At 33.0% G+C, this 6,640-nt stretch overlaps 1 pseudogene across 1 annotated transcript; it reads right to left on the minus strand.

The window, feature by feature from the left end:
* Positions 1-249: 249 nt before the first annotated feature.
* Positions 250-4,738, minus strand: LOC149547652 (bifunctional isopimaradiene synthase, chloroplastic-like; annotated as a pseudogene). Its single transcript, XR_016353904.1, has 15 exons — positions 4,604-4,738; positions 4,465-4,518; positions 4,271-4,356; positions 3,736-4,048; positions 3,385-3,555; positions 3,021-3,238; positions 2,751-2,871; positions 2,548-2,660; positions 2,155-2,387; positions 1,934-2,046; positions 1,743-1,841; positions 1,376-1,592; positions 1,166-1,304; positions 761-963; positions 250-671 (listed from the first exon to the last, which is right to left on the minus strand). The product of XR_016353904.1 is annotated as a bifunctional isopimaradiene synthase, chloroplastic-like (transcript).
* Between the last annotated feature and the right edge of the window lie 1,902 nt (positions 4,739-6,640).

Consider the following 6,640-nt stretch of genomic DNA (forward strand, 5'->3'; position numbering starts at 1 on the left):
AGAAACAAAATCAAGTGTGAACAAAGAAGATAGAATACAAGAACACAATATTTATCGTGGTTTGGCAAAACATGCCTACATCCACACTTTAAATTATTTGTATAAATCAACCAATACATTACATGAGTTGCACACAACTATTATATAAAACTCTACATATATGAAGAATCAAGAGGAGAGAAAATGAAAAGTCATGACTCTTGAGGCTTCATATCTCAATATATTCCATTGGTACCAAGGAAGACAAAATTATAAGAATTTAAAAATTATTTTAGCAATGATTCGCTATGCAAAAATGTTGTAAACACTATAAATTGACGTCATTTGATACATTAAAAACAATGGGCCTAACCCTTTACCCTTCAAAGACGCAAGTTACAGCACTGGTTCGAACAGGGACTTTCTAATGGAATCTGCAAGGTCCTCGGCGGCATTTGAAAAGCCGTCTTCCTTTCTGTAAATGAATTGCATTATCCTGGCAGTGTTGAAATCAAGTGTTCTATAACACTTGGGTAAGTCTGACCGCATTAGAAAATGGTAATTCAGTTTGGTAAGGGCCTCTTCGTTCACTCTCTCAATGTAATCCAGGGCATCTTCTTCACTGCATCCAGTCTGCTCTCATTCATGTAGCATTGTACGAATGACGCCAATTCCCCACAGTCTCTTTCCTTCTGAAACACCCCAAAAATAAAACACAGTTCTGGTTTCTAACATTTTTTATCGTCTCTAAAAATACTTAAAAAGGCTAAGCGGGGATCACCTGAAAAGTTCTAACGTCGTTCATAAGGCGCCGTGTTTGGCTGACCAAATCCAGAAAGTTCAACTTCTCCAGAATGTAATCAGGATAGCTGTTTCCAGTGCTATGGACAATTGGGCATTCTCCCAGCATTCGTCTGATGACGGCGAATAACTAGTTTCCATCCACTCTCTTTCTTTTGTGAAACACAACAACAGATTTAACCACTGAACCCGCCACAGACAGTAAATCTTGTTAAACTACAAATCCCCTATTTCGCCGATCAAATCTAAATTGATTCCAATCATATAATTTAAAAGTAATCAAGAGCCAACGGAAACAGAGTTCACTCGAAATGAAGACAGAGTTGAGCTCAAAATTTCCTGTTTCAACGACGAAATCAATGAAAATATTACTAAGAGTATTTACCTGTTGGCACAGGTAAGGAAGCACATCTCGTCCTTGAACCTTCCCTGCTCGCTCAGAAATGTCGGTTAAAGTGTTATAGAGACCTCTGAAAACTATTTTCATGTCTTCTGGCAGTTCCTCGACTATGAATGGATCCCATCTGCAGCCAAAAAATCGACAGTTAAATCTTGCGTATTTGTTAAAGATGAGATGCAGATTGAATGTGCTGACCTTTCGAAAGCTTCATTGAAAAGCTTGAGTTGGTCCATACTCCCATAGGTTTCATAGAGGTCGTCTAGGATGGTAGCCAGGAGTCCTGCTTTTGCATAATCGAGTCTGCAATCGGTGAATTGTGTTTTGAAACATCACCGCTGAAGAGGTCCAGTAAACCGCCATTTCTCTGTGACGAGTAAAATCCAACTGCGGGAAATTGCAACACCGCAATAATCTCATTTTAATAGCTTTCATCAAAGATCTTGGCAAAAACACATATATGAAACTAATTTTCTTGCACCACGATTGGAGTCATCATCATCTTTATTACAGGGACTATTTTAAATAAGTCCAGACTACTGATTTAAAATGCTCCTCATTTTACCTCTTTATATGTTGTATTTTAGATCTGTGTGTAGCCTGAATGCGGTTGAAGTCGAACTTGGCCAATTCTAAGTACTTTTCATTGCTCGCTTTCGGCAGTCTGTTCGACGTGCATTGCATATCTGGATCAGCGGTATGTACAATAGAGGAGACAATTTAAATATAGTACAATTGCAATACAATCAATCTTACTGATACAATGTCTTCCCCAGCCATAGGTCATCGGGATTGAACAATTCAATCTGATTTCTGGTCATCAGCCTTGGCATATTTCTATTCCATCGAGCAGACAAAGCATATTTAACCTATATAAAACAGGCAACAAATTCCAAATCAGATTTTATTTTGTTATCTTCAGAAGTAAATCGAAAATTACTTTTTAAAAAATCAGAGAAGGCAACAGTTCGCAGTACCTCTTTGGGCATGTTTGCCTTGACAGCCTTTGCCTGAGAGAAGCTACCGCTTCGAAGGAATTCGGCCAAGTAATCTCTTGCAAAGACGTCTATTTCCCCCATTACATTTTCGCCCGGAAAGTTAAGCTGTGAACATCTATACAGGCTCAACATAGTGATTGCTCCTGCGCTGTTTTCATTACCAGACAGCTCAAAAAGTTCTTCAGCCTCGCCTTTAATGTTTTTCAGAACGTCTGCCATTTAAAATTGTTAGAGATGAAGACCGATCTAATAATTCTGGAAACCCGATTGTGTGCAATTGAAATTGTAAGAGAATAAGACCGATATTATTATTTTCAAAATTAAAGATTCAAGGAATCCTCGAATGGATACTCATCTAAATCGTTTACATACCAGAAGATACAGAGTAGCCGAAAGTTCTGAGAAGCCTGAAGGTAGCGGCTGTAATATCAATATCAGGAACTTGGCTTTCCCTTCCAAATCCAATGCCTGTTTCACTCCAGTGCCTACCATACGTATCCAAAGCGAGAATTCAAAATAACGTCAATTATTGGAAAAATCGCAACAGAGGAGGTACTGTTTAGTAATTTACTCACTCGAATACATAATCCATGGCTTGCTTAATCTCCGTTTGGAAATGGCGTTCGAGTCCAGGACGTTCAACATTATCCACTGCTCTTAAACGCTCCGCTATATCCACCGGATACATGCCCGGCACTGCAATCCGAATAATTTACTTTTAAAATCCGATATTCTTTCCAAAATGATTGCGAGTACTAAATACTTTCAATAATTCTTTCGACAATTTAGCGTTACAGTCCGATATACTTTCAATAATTTTTTGCGAGTATAGATATGAAAATTACCATGGTCTCCAAACTTTTCAACAAGGGTCCTCAAAAATCGGAGAGATTTCTTGTCTCCTGTGTGCATAAATACACAAGCTGTAGATGCTGGCGAGCCTGAGAAAGATCCGTCATCAGATTGCAGTTTCAGGATACTTTTCCAGTCAATTATTTCGTGTACACCTTCCAGACACTGTAACATTGTTGACGGATGGCCGTGTAGCTCTTCAACGCATGCTCTAATTCACAATAAATTATTTCATTCAATCACTTTCATCCGTGACTTAAAACGTGCCTCAAAACAGGACATATCACAAAATAGACAATAGCAAAACAGGACATAACAAAAAACAATAATAATAGTAGAAGATGGGTAGATTTTCAATTTTTCAATTCCGAATCTCGCTTTTCGCTTATTTGTTCAACGGAAGATCTAAACCCAAAAGTTTGGCGTCATTCAGCAGTACAGGAAGAACCATCTCGAATCCCTTGGAATGATGATGACCAAGTGCTTCTTTAATCATTCCTTCTGTATTTCTCCTCAAGAAATTTAGACCTGGTAAGCTTCAGAAATTAAACTCTTCGAATATTGTATGCCAATTATATGCTAATTTCGAATATCTGAATTGAACTGTCAATTACTACTAAAGTACAGTGCCAAAATTTAGATAGGTCTATGGATAAAGTTGTGTTACCTGTTGGCCCAAAGAAATCGGAAAGAAAATAAATAAATTACCTCTGTTAACCTGCTTATTTCCAACGCCCCAAAAGGCCAGAATAACAAGGCAGGAAAGAGTATTCAGTAGTCTATCACACGCTAAATAGCGACTATTTTCTCCCCAGGAACCGTCGGTTAACTGATTATGAAGAATCCAGTCCACCATGTGAGGAAATTGGGGTTTAGCAGAGCCATCAATGGCAGGAATTCTCGCAACCCAGGCAGTATCGTAAGCAGAGGGACTTATTTCCCCATCTTCCATCGAATTGAAGAGCCCTTTGATCTCTGTAACCAATTCACTTATTCTCTTACCCATTTTATCCAAGGGTGCCTGAAATAATAGCACTCGATTAGATTTTCGGAATTTTAATTTTTTCTACATCTCACTGCACACATTCTATTTCCCTCCGAAGATTTTATTTTTCTACATTGATAAATTCAATCCCCGTAACCGATCATAAATTTATTACACAATTCACATGTTCCCAGAAAATCTCCTCTTAAAATGCCGATACATCTGAATTCGGCTGGCGAATTTAAACGAAATTGGTACCTCCTGAAATGTCGAAAAAGAATGAACATAATCTGGTTTCCCGTGATTAGGGTTGAATTTACTCTCCTTATGCGCTATCGTCAAAGCTGCAAAAACGATATCCTTCAATTATCCAGCACACGAACATTTGACAGTGTTAAACATAAAAGCCCATAAAATACAGCAGAGGTTGTGTATTTGCTGACCGCCATTACTCTGAAGAGTCTTCGCGTCTTCTCGAACAACAGCTGATGGCAAATTGTGGCAAGCTGCAAACAAATTAAGTAGCAATAAATTAAGCTTTGAGATCCAGGATTACAAAGCAGGTTGAACATTGTAAGATTCTAAAAGTACCCAAACCCTTTGCGTGCGAGCGCTTTCCAGTGGATGAAAATCCAGGGTCTTTTATTGAGATCAATCCTCGAGACTTAGAAACTGAATCAAGCGGAGAAAGCATTTTTTGAGCCATTTTGATAAAATAGGGATCACATTTGTTTCAATAGGAAGGAGATGCATTTATAAGGCTGGGCTGGAAAGACTGGGTTGAAACTAATTATTTTCGCTGTTTAGCATTGACTGTTTTTGTGGCTTATGAAAATCCATTCTATCCGTCTTTGATTCCCCATAATGGATCCTTGCAAAGGAAGCGGATATGAAAGGATTCGTTAATGACAATAGAAATGCACCAATTTATGTATAATGCTATGCTAATTTCGGCATCACAAGACTATGTTTTTTGAAAACTTTTTATATGAAATATAGAAGTATCTTTGAGACATTTGATGTATATTATTATAGTTCTATTTACATGTCTATTTTATTCACCTAACATATATTCTCTTTTAGATTTTGATTAGGTGAGTTCATCAATAATTTCAATTTCAATTTCAATTTATAAAAATAGAAATTTTGGAATATTGATTTCTTTCTAGAATTGAATGACAAATTTGTATTAATGACATATATATAGAACAATTCTATTTATAAAAAAATAAAACTAGCATAAGAAATATTGATCCATTGCTCACAAACAAAGAAACAAGAGCTCTTGGAAGAGCTTGAGTCCCTCCTTTACAGTTAATGATTCATATTTTAATGATAGATTAAAAAATCATTTAATCTTTAGATCATATGGATGTAATAGTCAAAGACATACACTGTTTTTGAAAAGGGAAGTTATAAATTTTAACAAATTTAATTTAAATTTTTAATTAATATTTTAAATTTTAACTTTATAAAATAATGTGGTGACTAGCCTTTTGGCTTAATGTAATGCATTGTAAAATCATGAGATTTGAATTAATAAATCTTTAACCAAGAAAATTTAAGATTTCTAGAATTTTATTACATAAGTTAAATTTAGCAATTAATCAATTTTTTTTTTTAATATATACTGAAGTCTATATATATAAAAAGCAATACAATTCTTAATAGCAATTGTATATTTTAATAAGAAAATAAATTTAATAATTTACAATGATTATTGATTTATATAAAACTAATTTTAAAAATAATTTAAAATATATTAACATTTTTAAAAACTATTTTCAAAACTAAAAATTGTGATAATTAATATTGATTAGACATTATTTTTATTGTGGAAGATAAAAACATTACTTTTTTGAAAATCTAATGAACTTGTGACAAATGTGGAAAAGATAAAGTTGTAATTAACAAGAGCTCGAAGAGCTTTAGTCCTGCCTTATGCAAAAGGATAGAGTGCAAAGATTTTTATGTGAAGTAGTTTCAAATTATATATATATATATATATATATATATATATATATATATATATATATATATATATATATATATATATATATATATATATATATATATATAAATTATTTATTATTGAAGATTACGTTCAATTTCTACAAGTATAATATAGAAATATAATTAAAAAAAAGAATTCAAACTAAAATTTGAAGCAAATAAATCAATGAGAGTTGACTCTTCAATTTGAAAATTGAATACAAGTTTAATATAATATTTAAATCATTTTAAATGTGTAATATTTTTGTTATCTTTCCTCAAATTTGATGATTTTAACACAAGTAATTATTAAAATTGTTTAAAAATATTACTCATTGAAAATAATTTGTACTAAAATATATTGACAATTATTTAAAATAATAATACAATAAAATAAATATATTTAATTTAAAAAAAAAATGTTTTCATATTAAGTTATTTTTTAGTTTAAAATATATTTGATAGATAATCTAAATATTTTCATTATTAGCAAATTCATTTTGATTGATATAGCTTAATTATCTTGTAAGATTAATTTTATTTATAAATATATTTCTGATTAATAATCATAAACCAATGATAAAAACAATATTAATATAAAATTCTTAGTAATTTTTCTCTTATTTTTATATTTTA

This window comes from Cupressus sempervirens, chromosome 7 (assembly GCF_028749045.1).
Source record: "Cupressus sempervirens isolate cs-2001-9-10 chromosome 7, ASM2874904v1, whole genome shotgun sequence".
Classification (NCBI taxonomy): domain Eukaryota; kingdom Viridiplantae; phylum Streptophyta; class Pinopsida; order Cupressales; family Cupressaceae; genus Cupressus; species Cupressus sempervirens.